The sequence below is a fragment of the Kogia breviceps genome, chromosome 2 (assembly GCF_026419965.1).
Source record: "Kogia breviceps isolate mKogBre1 chromosome 2, mKogBre1 haplotype 1, whole genome shotgun sequence".
NCBI classification, from domain to species: Eukaryota; Metazoa; Chordata; class Mammalia; order Artiodactyla; family Physeteridae; genus Kogia; species Kogia breviceps.
In genome coordinates this window covers 30,051,019-30,066,458 of record NC_081311.1, presented here as the reverse complement: position 1 = coordinate 30,066,458, position 15,440 = coordinate 30,051,019, and the positions used below count along the sequence as shown (strand labels likewise).

The following is a 15,440-nucleotide window of genomic DNA, read 5'->3' as shown; positions in this document are numbered from 1 at the left end:
ATCTGAATGTACATGCCTTTTTTAAGGGGAGACTATACATTTTATCAGGGACTCAGTGAGATACCTCACTGCTGATCTAGACCATAGGGGACCCATCAGAACTTTAAAAAAATTATTTATTATAGAGATTTTCCAAGTATACCAAAAGTAATGGACCCAGTATAATGGACTCAAAATGCCCTACCTTCAGTGATGACCAACTCGGGGCCGGTCTTCTTTCAGCTATTCCTCCACCTCTTCCCACACTCTCAAATTAATTTGACATGAATTCCAGACATCATATTGTTTCAATTGTAAACATTCAGTATGTATCCAAAAGATAAGGATTCTTAAAAAAAAAAACAAACACAAGGTTAAGTCATCTAAAATGTTTAACAATATTTCCTTAATATTGTCAACTATCCAGTCAAGTGTTTACATTCCCTTATTTTTTTTTTTTTTTTTTTTTTTTTTTTTGCGGTATGCGGGCCTCTCACTGTTGTGGCCTCTCCCGTTGCGGAGCACAGGCTCCGGACGCGCAGGCCTAGTGGCCATGGCTCACGGGCTTAGTTGCTCCGCGGCATGTGGGATCTTCCCGGACCAGGGCACGAACCCGTGTCTCCTGCATCGGCAGGCGGATTCTCAACCACTGCGCCACCAGGGAAGCCCTACATTCCCTTATTTTTATCATCAGTTTGCTTATTTGATTCAGGATCCATATAAAGCTTGTAAATTGGTCTTTAAAGTCTCTTTTAATTCATAGGCTCCCCTGTCATCTCTCTCTCTCTTTTTTTTCTTCCTCTTGCAATTTTCTGTTGAAGAAACCTAGTCATTTGTCCTGCAGAGCTTCTCACAGTCTGGATTTTGCAGGTGTGCCCAGGGTGTCATTTAATATGTGCCTCTACCTGTGTCTCCTGTAAATTGGGAGTTAGAGCTAGAGATGTCATCAGATTCAGGTTTGATTGGGTTTTTTTTCCCCCCAGACTACTTCAGGAGGGTCATAATGCCTGGTCGGCTCCCTTCCTGCCATCAGCATGATTTTATGCAGGAAGAGAAATGCTGGGCATTTCAGAAAGGGCTCTGTGTAGAGTGGAGTCTGGGCAGAGTTAGGGAGACTTGGAGGCAGGCCGGCCAGTTGGGAAGCTCCTGCAGTGATCTCAGCAAGCTGCTGCCTTCCAGCCTTGCAGATGATCTCTTGTAAACAAGGGCTGCCTTGTGTCTGCATTTCAGAAGGCCCACTGGAGCTGCAGGCAACCCTCTGAAGTGACAAGCTTGTTTTTGTGACCTGGAGGGACTTAAGAGCCACCTGAGGTGCATGAAGCAACTAAATACAGCAAAAGAAATGAGCCACTTTTATGGCTATGTTTGCTTTTTTCTGCAGCTTTGCTAGGTGAATTATATCTCCAATGTGCCGCCCCTCCCCAGAAACATAAAATCCCCAGGGGTTAGGAGGTGGGATGGAGCAGAGAACCCCCGTCTGTGTGGTTTGCTGTGTGTGTTTTAAACGAGAAAAACAGCAGCTGTTTTTTTTACTAGCAAATGCTTAAACAGTGAAAAAGCCCCAGATTGCAATATCTCATCCTACTAAAAAGGTACCAGGAACTTAATGTTTGAAAATGGTTTCCAATCTCTTTTGGGACCAGAAATAGTCCTGTTGTCTGTATGCCCATCAGCTAGTCTCTGACTCTCCTTGAAATGCAGGAAAGAGAGAGAAAGGGAGAGAGAGAAGCATAGCATGCCTCTTACACATAAAAGTATCCAGTAATGTAATTTCTGAATGTGTAACTCGGCTTATTTTCTGATAGTCTTGAGTCATAAAATGAGACATTAATTTTAGAAAACACTTTGATTCCAGGATGTAATAAAATCATATTGGATGCTGTGAAACATTTTAAAGTGTGCTTTTAAAGGAAAATAATACACTTTGGATGTCTATTAAGGAGTTCAGCTATTCAAAATAAACTATAAAATGCAAATAGAAATGTGCCTGGACTATGTTTGCATTTTGGCACCAATGCCTTAGAGCTCTGCTGTGGCAACAAGAATGGCAGCTGAGCTGAGCAGACCCCACGGGGCCTGGCATCCAGCGTCACCATGGCACCCACTCCCCACATCCTGCAGCTTGATCTAATGCAAACTAACGCTGAGGGCTCCTCAGCGTCCATGTCTGGGTGTTTTGAGGACACTGATTTTAAGAATGAGCAGGTTGATGTGGCATGGAGAGAGCAGAGAAGTAGGCAGGGCCCAGCCCTGATGTGAACACCCAGGAGCCTTTTGGACAGCAGCTGGGGAGGGGGTAAGGAAGGACTCTGAAGTCTCGTAAGCCAAGGTTTTAGAACTAGACTACCACTTCCTGGCTGGGTGCCCTTGGACATGTCATTTAACATCTCCTTTGTTTCCTTTATCAATAAATGGGTATAAAAATCCCTTGTTTCTAATACCCAGTAATAGGTGGGGACTAGAAATAATGGTTAGGAAAACTGGCTATGCCAAGAACCAAGTAGTTGCCCAAGAAATGATAAACGTTACTATTACCAGGACACATAAGAAAGTAAGTCAATAATAGAGGAAGAGGTTAGCTATCATTTATAGCTGAGGGAATATTTTGTAATCTCATTTTTGTTATTCAGTAAGCGTAATATCAAGGTATTTCTCTGATTTATGAATATTGAAAGTCTGTGGTATGGTAACCAGCTGCCAAGTTGATGCCCATGGACTCCTGGTCTTCATGACTAGAGGGGGATGTGTAGTCTCTCCATATTGCATAGGATTGGCCTGTGTGGTCAATAGACTATGGCAGAAATAATGGAAAGTCACTTCTGAGATTAGGTCATAAAATACATTGTATCTGTATGCAAGTGATTGAGGTTGGATCCTTAACTCACACCATAGGCAAACAGTTTACTCAAAATGGGTCAAAGACCTGAATGTAAGAGCTAGAACTATATAAAACTCTTAGAAGAAACCTAGGGAAATCTTTATGACCTCGGATTAGGCAATGGTTTCTTAGATATGACACCAAAAGCACAAAAGAACAAAAGAAAAAATAGATAAACTGGACACCATCAAAATTAAAATTTTCTGTGCTTCAAGACCAAAATTTTGATCAAGAAAGTGAAAATAAAACCCATAAAATGGGAGAAAACTTTTGCAAATTATATTTGATAAGGATCTTATATTTAGAATATATAAAGAACACTTATAACTCAATAATAAAAAGAGAAATAAATGGACAAGGGTCTGAATAGACATTTCTCCAAAGGAGATATACACGTGGCCAATAAGCATATGAAAAGATGCTCAACATCACTGGCCATGAGGGAAATGCAAATCAAAATCACAATGAAATACCACTTTACACCCATTAGGATGGCTATAATAAAAAAGGTAGACAATAACAAGTGTTGACATGGATGTGAAGAAATTCAACCCCTTATACATTGCTGTATACATTGGGAATGTAAAACAGTGCAGCTGCTTTGAGAAACAGTCTGGCAGTTTCTCAAAATGTTAAACATAGAGTTACCATATAACTGAGCAATTCCATTCCTATGTACATACCCAAGAGAAGTAAAAACACAGGTTGACACAGAAACTTGTACATGAATATTCATGGCAGTATTATTCATAACAGCCAGAAAGTGGAAACAACCCAAATGTCTATCAATTGATAAATGGATAAATAAAATGTGGTCTCTCCACATAGTGGAATATTATTCCACACTAAAAAGAAATGAATTACTGATACATGCTACCAAAAGGATGACCTTTGAAAACGTTATGCTAAGTGAAAGAAGCCAATCGTGAAAGACCACATTGTATGATTGCACTTATATGAAATGTCCAGAATAGGTAACTCCCTACAGAGAGAAAGTGGATTACTTGTTGTCTAGGACTGGGGGGCTTAGGGAGAAATGGGGAGAAACAGTTATGGGGTTTCTTTTGGGGATGATGAAAATACTCTAAAATTGCTCATGGTGATGGTTGCTCAACTCTGTGAATATCCTAAAAGTATTCACATACTATACACCCAAGTACTTACCAGCCCACTTAAAAATTAGAATATTACCAAGAATATTACTCACTGCAGTGGAATTCTTTTCCTTTTCCCAAAAGAAACTCTGAATTTTATGTTAATCCTTCCTTTGCTTTTCTTTCCATCTATTGTTTTCTAAGGTTTCTTGTTGTTTGTTTGTTTGCCCATAGTGGCCAGCATGTTTGCATTGGGGAGGATTCTAGACCAGACTAACCATTTTCAGGTTTCTGGGTGAAAAATCCAGACAAGAAAAGTCTAACACCCATCTTCCCTCTCCCATGACCACCCTAAGTAATGTAGACTCTGGGTGGCATGGCTGTGTCTTGAAACAAATGCCATTAGTCATGTACCATTAAAGATCAAAGGGACTTTAAATATCTTCTTGGCTGAAGGTGGTAAATTGTCCTCTGAATGCTACCATTCCTGTGCTCCTGCAGACATCACTAATCCATCAGGATGTTCTTTCATACTGACCTGTTTTGATCCCAGGGAAGAGATTGTGGCTGTTACTACCATCAATCAACCACAGGAAGGAAGCTAACATTTATTAGACACCTACTATATGCCAGGGACTGTGCCAAATGCTTTACCCTTTATCTTATTTAAGCACCACAATTCTCTAGGCACTAGTATCTCCATTTAGGGCTGAGGAAGCATCACTCAGAGATACTGAGTCACTTGCCCATGCAGTTAGCAAATGTCAGAGCAGAGATTCAAACCTGTGCAGTTGGGGAGCTGGGTGGAACCTGACCCCCCGAGAGAAATACAAATTAATCACAGTGAAAAGATGCCACAAGACCACACAGAAGTCCATCTCAAGCAAACACGTGAATGAAGCTACCAAGTAGATCCAGTTCCTCACCTAAGAAGGCGCAGCCTCTCTCTTGGCAGACGTCAGCCAGCAGCAGTGGTATCCATGGGTGCCCAGGATTCTCCAACCCTCATTACTGGAGGTGATGAGAAAAAAGAGGGAGAAGGGAAGCAAGGTGTCCTTTGGCACCAGTGTCCCAGAGCTGACACCCCTGTAGTGAGGGGACCTGAAGGAGACCTCTTCTTTCCTGCCCTGTCCAATGTCAGGCTTGGCTCTCTGAGGAACCACTGGTCACCAAAACCTTCAGACACAGGTTTTTAACAATTTTGAAAGTTCCCGGCTATAAACTCAACTCTAGATAGGCCACGCAGAGGGCCTAGTTCAGACAGCTCTCATCCGATAGAAAATCCCAGCAGGCCTGTGGATGAGGCCCACCCTGTAGAGCTCATGTGGGCACAGGCATCTGAACAGGCACTCAGATCACTTGGTGGACGAGGGATCTGAGCTGAATTCTGGCTCCAAACAAAGGTGGGGCTGGTCAGGGCACCCCACTGGAACTTCAGCCATTCCCGCAGGAGAGGCTCCTGCCTCCAGGTCTGGTGGAAGCTGCGTGGAGCCAAGTCAATGCTTAATTATCATCTAAGACCAAAAAAATTTTTTAAAACACCCCCAAAATGCTGCTTTCAGGTTTGACGGAAGGGGACTCAGAGTGCTGAGCACAGAGCAGGTACTGCTCCAAGCAACCAAAACGGGCGGGGCTGAGGCAAAGCAGCCTTGGGCTTTGCCTCCACATTTCAAAAGCCTGAGTCAACCCATGACGTTTTAGCCGTGGGGAGGTGGGGACACACACACACACACACACACACACACACACACACACACACACACACACACACACACACACACACACACACATCCCTCTGGGTAAGGCAGGGAGGCCCGGCACAGCCCCAGGACCCCTCTTTGCACATGCAGTGTGAAGTGGGAGATGAGCACAACAGGAAAGGGTTGTCATACCTCCTGAGTCGGGGCCAGGATGATGTCGCAGGAATTTCCAGCTTCGCCCTCAGCGCGCTCACCAACTCAGTGCCCTCTTTATCCCAAGTGAAAAGGGATGGTTGCCTCACTTGGTGCCCAGGGTCCCCAGAATGTTTACTCTTCTCTGTAGAAAATATTTCTGGGCCCGTCCTCTTTTTTCCCACACTTCTGGGACAAAGCCCCCCTTACAGATGGAGGGAGGACTGTGGCTCCTGCTCCGGTTCCATGTCTTCCCCCAGGATAAACAGCTTTACCCTCAGCTTTATGAATTCCTTCCTTATTCTTACTTATCTTAGAAGCTATTTTTAATTGACCCGATGTCTCATGATCTATTGATAAAAGCACCACTAAAAGTGCCCTGTGTGCATGTAAATCACTGTTAATTTGATGTTAAGTCGAGGCCTTGGCATAGATTAGATGCAAACTCAGATTTTTACTTTGATGCTATGGCTCTTCCTTTTATGCTATTCTTCTTCCCCCAAGAGGGAAACTGAGGAGAAGGAGGACATAGGGAAGAGAAGGGAGGTGGTGTTTGTCTCTAGTTGCAAGCGACAGAAACTGACATCTAGCTTAGATGGGAAAGGATTTTATTAGAGGGGCACCAGGTGGCTTTCAGAATCCAGTGGTGAGTCCAAGAACAGGGCTTCGAAAAGGACAGGAACCAGAGCGTACTGGGGTCTGGGCAGGAGAAACTAATTAATTAATAGCTGCCTTGGGGCTCTGTCCCTGGAACAAATTTGCTCCCACAATTTCTGTCTCACTTGGAGCAATTGTCCAAGTCCCAGGAGAGAGCCTGATTGGTTGTACTAGGACTACTTGTGTACCTTAGGCCAGGAAAGAGAAGAGCCCCAAGATGGCACACGGTGCATGGGAGACATCTAACTGTCTACACGCTGTTAGCAAATGAAGGAGAAATGGATGCTGAGTGCCCAAACGACAAATGACTACTATGCCAAAACTTTCTAGGTGTTGGGGACTAAGATTCTGGCCACCCCAAACTGGATTAGGGCTGGGACAGGGCCCTGAAGGTTGAGTCTTATTCATGACATTGGGATGGCCGCCATCATTACCACCATCTCCTTCTATCTAGGAAAGATGGGTTGGGCCCCTACATCCTGCAAACCTGGCTGCTGGGGGTGGGGGAGCATTTCTTCTCTCAGGAAGTAGCCCTCATCCAAAAACATAAGATCCAGCTATAAGGTGGTAGACCAATCAGTGACTTACAATCAACTGTGTAGACACACTGTCTTACAAAGACCACTCATAATGCAGTGGTCTTTATGGTCAAATGACTTGAGTTGGACATCTAGCACTACTTACCTGTTATGAGACTCTGAGAAAATACCTATGTACTCTCTGAGCCTCAGTTTGTTCTGCTGTAAAATGGGGAGATAATAACATGTACTCTGCCTCCATCTACATGTCGTTCAATCAAATGAAATAAAAATGGAGTTTGTAAGCTGTGAGCTATATACAGATACAAAGAGGGATGCTATAATTTTCATTATTATCAAGTGAGGCCAGGCTGCTTGAATAAGTGGACAGAGGCAGGAAATGCAGCTGGAGACCACAGTAACTGAGGGGAGGTTTGAGGAGTGGAGGATGGGAGCTTAGAGGGCAGTCATCTAGGCTTTCCCATTCTTCTCAAGGTCAAGCGCTATGAATAGGTGAGGCTTCCACTAGATGCTGTCACATATCTCAAGGCCAAATGGCCTGAGGGTAGTTATAAATTCCACCAGTAATTTTAACAGCTCTGTTTTAAGTTCTGTCTCCTGAATGAGACCCCAACTGCAAAAGCCTTCCTGGCAATTAAGCTTCTTGAGGCTGAGCATTAACAAAGCTGGGTTGCCTCCAGACTCCCTTCCTCACCTCTCACAGGTTGGCCTCATGCAAGGATGGAAGCTGATAAAACACTCCCTCTTCCATCGCCTACCTTTATCTCGCTGGCCGTGTTTCCTGCAGCTGTGCTCCAAGAGGAACATTTCAATCGTCACTCCTTAATAGCTTCATCTCCTCCTACTCCAGGGGGATGTGAATTCCTCTCCTCGCTTACATGCCCCACTTTAAGCCATCTGCACGCACTACAGGACACTTGCCACCTGACATCTTGATGTTCAAAACAATCCAAATCCTCTGGAATCTCACTGCTTGTGCTATTTATGCCCTCGGAGCATGAAACAGAAAGCAACCTTCTCATCTCTTTATTCTAAACGTTTCATACAGGTTCCATGGACCTGGTCTGTCGCAAGATGGGCTTGGTCTAACATAGTCTTTTTATTAATTATTTCTCATTGTCTTCCATATCCTTGTCCCTTAGTGACTATTCCAGACCCTCTCTTCTTTAAAATCCTATTCCCACTCACATTTTTATTGCTTATTTACTTCCCAGAGGCTTCCTGAGGTTATGGATTCTGTTTTATTTTCGTCTGTATCCCTAACACCCAGCACATGCCCACCCCATCGTAAGTGCTCAATAAATGCAGGCCATGCCTGCATGGATAAGCCCTCTGACGCTGCTGTAACATGTAGTACCCCTGGTTCGAAAATAAGCATCATTAAAGCAGCATTCTGGAAAGGGTTCTGTTAACCTCGTGGTCTCACTTTGGGACTTGGAATCTTGTTTGGTCAGTCACCTGGGGGACCCTCCATTACAGATTTATAATTATAATGATATCCAGTAACGTTTTTACCGTAGGACTTCTAAAGAGAGCAAAATAATTGTTTGAGATGGTCTGAATCTTCACTCTGGAATGAGAATCTTAGACAGCTTACTGTAAAGTAAACAAGCATAATTATAGACTGTGAAGTACAGATATACAGTGGGATTCTGATATTAATTTCCACTCACTCCTCACCAAGGATTGGTAAAAATCCTTAGCCAAGTGCGGTTAAGGAAATGTCCCTGTTTCACCTGGTTTGGGTTTATTGTCGGCGTGCCGCTCACAGATCCTCTTCCTCCAGCTTCCAGGCCGTTCCCGCTTCATACTGCCCGGTCCTGGGAGGCTCCGCTCCCTGCACGTAAGGACTTGTGTCACTGCAGAGACTTCTTGTGTTCTGACTGCAATCCTACACAATCCAGATTTTAAATTAAAAAGGTGAAAGTGGAAAGATTTGGATAGAGGTTCACAGAATATCATCATTGGAAGAGACACGAAACATCACTGAGTCCAAGGATCACACAGTTTTCTTCCTCAGGTGTCTCGCCAACCAGCGCTGCGTCCAGGCTTCGCCGGAAAAAATGTAGTGACCATTCGGTGATTTGGCCACAGGCACGGGATGAAGAGTGACATACGTCACATATCTGCCTCCTTGCAGAAAGGCAGGGCAGTCATATGGGTGAAGGAAGGGCAGGATTCAAGTTGAAAATAGCCCTGGGGTTTCAGGAAAGTGGAGGCATGGTGGCAGAAACAGTATTCTTTTACTCAATATCACCTGATATTCAAAATCACTTCCACTCCAACAAGACTAGTAGCAAAGTGCAGAATAGTGGCATGAATGCCACCAGGTTGGTATGGGGCAAAACAGGCCCAAAGCCAAGCTTCTGCCAAACAACCAAGCTGCAACTCGGCTGATTTCCAGATCGTGAGTGTTGGTGGGAGAACAGGGCGGAGGCAGACCAGCAAAGCCCCACCTCCCTCAGACCAGGTGCAGCCGACTTCATGGACCAGACACGTTAGGAGAATCTCAGCTCTAAAGCAGTTTCTGCAAACCCTCTTTCAGCTTCAGCAGAGGGAAGTTGCCATCCCACAGGGGCGGGCAAATCAAAGTGTATCCTGGGACACAAAATGCTGGAGACGTTTAAAAAGTTGTAATTTAAAGAAAGGGGGGATAAACACTTTGATGAGACGTAAATAAACACATGCATATGAGCCACAGAGTTACGGAGTAAATTACTGCTTATTAATAAAAATAAACAAAAGGGATTAAAAGACATAAACAACCTGTAAATTCTCTGGTGCTCTGAATTTTGATGTTAGAAGTGAAACACAAAATTCCTAATTTAAAAATTCCAAACCTAAAATTAAAATTTCCAATTATAGGGACTAAGTAAATGAAGGTTTATACACTTAGGGGACTATTATGCCCCTTTAAATCTTAGAATTATTAAGAATGAAGGGTTTAGAACAACATGGGGAGATGCTTGTGATGACTTCAAGTGAAACCACAGTTTTGTAAACACAGGATAATGTGTTTCCAGCTAGGGAAAGAAGTGCTTTACTGGAAAAAGCTCTCTTTATTCCTTTACAGAGTAAGAAAGCGTTAACGTTACGTATTATGTGTACTTATATCATTATCTCCCTCTGCGTGTTTTCAGCTGTCCATCAGGCATCAAAGTAATAAGAGCATTTGTGCTCAAGAGCTGTAACTATGGGTGGTTTTCCTTTTGTTAGTTTTATTACAACTTTCCTTCCATTAGAGTTTATTGTAGCAATATTAGAAAAGTGATAAAAGTAAAATAAAAACATTCATAATTCTACCCTGGATATATAGCATTTGGTGTTTCCTTTCCAGGTATTTTCATATACAGATACATATGTAAGTACATTTATTTTATAAAATTAGAATCATACTCTGTGTCTGGTGAATATTTATAACCATCGACCTTGCACTGGCTGGTGCAATCCTGGCCCTGGGAAGCTGCCTTTCTCCTCTGGGTGGAAGTTCACAGGCAGTCAGATCACAGAGCAGTTTGTAACCCAACCAAGTCCGTATGTTGCTTTGGAAGATGTTAAACCTGAAATCAAAATAATGTGCAATCTTCTTAGTTTCCACAGAGGTAGCCCCTCCCCGGGTAATCTGATGAGCAATTTGCTTTTGTCCTAGAAAAAAACAGAGAAGGGCAGGATGGCTCATTGAATCCAGTGCCCTTGCCAAATGGCGTGTGGACAGGAAAATGTCAAGGGGTCCTCCTGGAAGCACTTGACCAAGAACAGCACCCTCCGTGAGCAAGGGAGCGTGCCTGCCAGGGCCCCCCACCCTCCTGCTGCCCAGACATCATCCACCCGCTCCATGCCTGAGCTGTGTGCCCCCACCCCGAGCCCCAAGGGAGGGAGACTCCAGAGCACTCTGATGTTTCTGTCACAGAGGCAGGGAAGACACAGTGAAGACACTGAAGAGGAACTGTCCCTCCCTCTTTTGTTCCCCAGATACCCAGCCCCTAGGGGCTGAGAGCCACTTAGAGGTCTTGCATGAGTTTTCTGGAGCAGCTGCGACTAAGTACCACAAACCAAGTGGCTTACAACGACAGAAATGTGTTCCCTCACAGTCCTGGAGGCTAGAAGTTGGCAATCAGAGTGTGGGCAGGGCTGTAGCCCCTTTGAAGCTTCTAGGGGAGGATCCTCCCTTGCCTCTTGCTTCTGGTAGCCCCAGGTGTTCCTTGGCTTGTGGCAGCGTCACTCAGATCTCTGCCCCTGTCTTCACGTGGCCGTCTTCCCTCTGTGTCTGTGTCTTCACGTGGTGTTCTCCTGCATGTGTGTCTCATTTCCCCTCTTCCTGTAAGGACACCTGTCATACTGGATTAGGACACACCCTGATGACTGCGTCTTAACTGGATTACATCTGCACAGACCCTGTTTCCCAACAAGGTCACATTCACAGATACTGGGGGTTAGAACCACAACATATCTTTTTGGGGACCAACTGAATCAATCCTCTTTCACTATTTAGATGTATCTGGAGGGAGTGACTAAATAGGACAGATTAAGTATCTGAAAATCCTACAACTCTGCTCTCTAACACACCTCTATAATACTCAGAAGATCTTTTTGGGGTCTCCACGACAATCATAGCTTTGAAAAATCATTTAACTTCCCTGGGTCTTAGTTTTCTCATTTATTAAATGAGTTAATGCAGTGCCTTTGAAGGGGTTGGCTATGACTCTGGTGGGAACTAAGTGTTGTTTTGATGACTATTAATGACCCAGGAATGCCAGTCTTTCTCCTGGTTCCTGCAGGTGACTCATACACTTTCCTCCTCATGTAGAATTGAAGGCTGCTTGACAGTAACCCTCAAGAATTTGGTATTCATAAGCTAAACGTAGTGTTTGCAGGGTTTACCAAGGATTCAAATTTGTTATTCCAGGCTATACACCGGTGGAATTTCTCCAGTTTTTGGAAGGATGCTTGGCATTCACTTTGAGTTGTTGTGGTTTCCAATAGCTGTTATTCACACTTTTTATTTACAAGTCACTATTGGTTTTGTGCCCTCATTATCCATTTTAGTCTGATGAGAGATTTTGGTTTGTCCTAGAGTGGGTATTTTGGTTCTATAAAAAGTCCACCATTCAGATGTGGATATAAATGAATTGTAGTTTAGTAAATAATCCCTTATAGATCCCAGTTGCTAAAGGAGACAGATGCACGATCCCTTCCAGTTTGCTTGTATAGTAGAGTGAACAGCCAGCCATCCCAGTCTGGTCAGGACTGAGGGATTTGCCAGGATGTGGAATTTTCAGTGCTAAAACTGGGAAAATCTGGGCAACCTGGCACCATTGGCCACACTCTAGTATAGGCACACTTCCTAGTGTCTTGCCTGCCTGTGGATTTATGCTATTCTAGTAACTTGCATCTCACAATTTAGATTAGTGTAATAGACCTCAGTAGGGTTGTTTTTGAGACCAGAGGCTATTCACTTACTATGTAAAATCCAGTGTATGTCAGGCTCTTCTCTTTTAATACAAATGGGGAGTGAGTCTGATGTCACATGTTCAACAAGTTCAGTGCAACAAGTTCATTGGGTTCCTCTGTGATTCTCACCTCCTTCCCTTTAAGCTCATTCCCCTAATTACCAAACTCAGGAGAGGCATGGAATAAATAGGTGGGACGTTGGTGTTCTTTGGAGCTGCCCAAGTGGGTATAGTGGAAAAAGTTTAGGAACCCCTGGTTAAAGGACTCAGAAGAACGTTCCTCCCTGCCGCCTCCCCTCTGCAGCCTCGGGTTGCAGATCCACCTTGATTTAGCTCAAGGTTCTAGGCAAAGGCAGACGGAGGATCACGGCCTCGTGAAGTATCCCTGGAAGTCCTGACCGAGAATTGCCTCAAGGGAGGGGGATTCTCACCACCTTAGGAAGATTTTGATGCTGAGACAGACTCCTTGGTGTCCAGTACAGATCCTCTTATTTGGGTCCATTGTTTTATGGGAAGCAGGGGTGGGGGGAAGGGAGCTGCTATTAATTGATGTGTTCACCTTCAGCGTGGCAGAGCTCGGATTAGGGGCTTTTTGCTTCTAACTTAATTTACTTTAGTCCTCGCAGCAACTCTATGAAGTCTGACTAACCCAACTTTGCAGATGAGGAACCTAGCTGGCCGGACATACCTCAAACCCTGGTCTCCCCTCTGTGCCCCGTAGCCCTCAGGGTCCCAAAGAACCGGGCACTCCACTTGCCTGAGCAGAGGTCACTCTCAAACTGTGAAAGGAGCAGAAGCCTTAAGAAGCTCAAACAAACAAACAAGAGGTTGACAATTTAAAAATAAAACCAACGCATGCTGAGCCTGGAATGGAAGCTCCTGATGGGTCCGTCCTTAGAACTCACTGCCCCCGATTCACCCCAAGCCCTGGGTGACCCCTCTGCCACTGTTGCGGTTGCATTTAGGGTTCCGTTGGCTCATGGGGCATCACGGCCACCATAAAAGGTGGCCGAACCATGGATGGGAGGCTGCTTTCCCCCCACATACATCTCTTCCCAACTTGGAATGTCTTTTCAAACACAAACATTTCTCTGCCTTATATTTCCAGAGGCGGTGTCCTTAAGCGCCGGTAGGCACAGTGTTGTGACCTGATTCCTGCTCAGCCCTTAGGGTTTTTGTGTCTCCTGGAAAAGGGACAGACACTCAGCATTCCAGGCAGGGTTAGCAGCCAGACTGCTATTTATTTAACTGCTAATCCCACTTATGTGAAATTAATTTATTATTATAACTCCCCTTGCTTCCTGCCCTGAAGGCTCCTATAATTTACACCTGACTGCTTCTCTGTGCCCTGCTTCCTGGGCTGAGGGTTGGGAGCTGGTCTTGGGGTGACTCATGTTGGGAGGTTGTTTACACCGAAGAAAGGTTTTCTCATTATAGACTGAGGAGGGTTACTATAAAAGCAGTGGTGGTGTTTTTTTCCCCTAATAACCGGTTCCCCTTTAGGTCACCCCTTTCCAAGGAAGTCTGTTTACTATTATTAAACTTCTTCCCCACTCCAAGTGAGGGCTGCTCCCGTTTATATAGTGTGCAGATGACTTTCCACCTTCTCTAGCGCAAACCCGGCCCCTGGGTTCTCACCTGTCTCCAACCTTGATGAAATGCAGGTCAGCTGCACAGTCCCAAAGCAGGCACTCACGGCCGAGGTGTCCGGGCTGCTCTTAGAACAAAGAGCTTGCGGGGGCCGTTACTTACCAGGTTTTACAAACATCTCCAAAAAGCAGGGTCTGCTCACTAATACTTCTACAATAAAGGTCCCCTGGCCAGGGTCTTTCACCTTTCTTGTGGGAGGGGTGAGCAAGAAACGGTTGGCATTGAGGCTGCTGGTGACAGGGCTCTTCTACTGAGAACAGAAAGATCCATTCTGGCCCCCTGCAGACACCCCCATATCGAGTTCCTGGCCTGAGCAGACGGTGGGGGTGATGGCCTGAAGATCTGGTTCTAGCCCTCTGGAGACACTGCCCCATTCCTAAGTCTCCTCCATCTCTGAACAGCTCATTTGGGTGCCTAGAAGCCGAGAGAAGGCAGCCGCAAAGCTTACCTTGGAGGGGCGCTGCCGATACGTGAATGTGGTCACTTAAACAAGTGAAGGGACTGGTCATCTTCCAACTTGTATACAATCGCCAGTGTCTTCTCAGGAAAACCTCGTGTTGGCTGTAGAATGAAATCAGCCTTCAGCCAGGCTTGAGCCTTCTGTCCTGCCTATTTCCCATCATTGCTTTTCACAAATCCTCTTCCCACCCAACAGTGCTCAGTGCTCCTGAGCTCTCTGCCCATTGGCTACCTCCTTGCCTTTGCCGCATGGCACCCTGGAGGACTAGAATGCCCTCCTCATCCTTTTCAGCCATCAAGTCTGGAGTGACCTCACTCTAGCTCAGGTCCCCTCTGCTGGAAGAAATACTCCCTGACCCTACCTGTCCACAGGCAGCTCTCTCGCCATCACATTCCACTAGTGTGCTCGGTACAGGTTCATATGGCACTGGAGATGTTAATAATCCTTACATGCATGTTCTCTGCCTTCCCCCAGTACCCTGTGGATACTGTGAGACTAGGGACTATTGCTTCACATTCATGCACAGCCCTTCACATAAGTAGGCCAACAATGAGTGAGACTTGATGATGAGACAACCAGTTATCTACTAGTCAGATCCAGAGTGTAGCTTCTTGCTTAGGAAGTGCTTTTGGTGTCAGAAAGACCTCCCTTCTAATCTTGACTGTGTCAACTCCCAGCTTTATGACATTAGGCAAGCTATTTAACTTCACTGGGCTTGTTTCTCATCTGGGAAAACAGACACCCAGTGGAATTGGCTCTCGGGTTTGTTGTGGATTTAAACGAAGTAACACATGTCAAATGCATGGTTGGTGCATTGGCTGGCACCAAATCAGGTCTCAAC

The 15,440-nt window shown here is 45.0% G+C and overlaps 1 long non-coding RNA gene across 2 annotated transcripts; it reads right to left on the bottom strand.

Annotated features, from left to right (window-relative positions):
* Positions 1-205: 205 nt before the first annotated feature.
* On the bottom strand, positions 206-14,703 carry LOC131751259 (uncharacterized). Of its 2 annotated transcripts, XR_010839296.1 has the most exons (5): positions 14,588-14,703; positions 10,436-10,599; positions 8,776-8,930; positions 4,878-4,962; positions 206-328 (listed from the first exon to the last, which is right to left on the bottom strand). It is a non-coding gene; the product is annotated as an uncharacterized lncRNA (long non-coding RNA). The 2 variants fall into 2 exon arrangements; XR_009334112.2 differs by lacking the exon at positions 14,588-14,703 and having other exon boundaries at positions 10,436-10,656.
* Between the last annotated feature and the right edge of the window lie 737 nt (positions 14,704-15,440).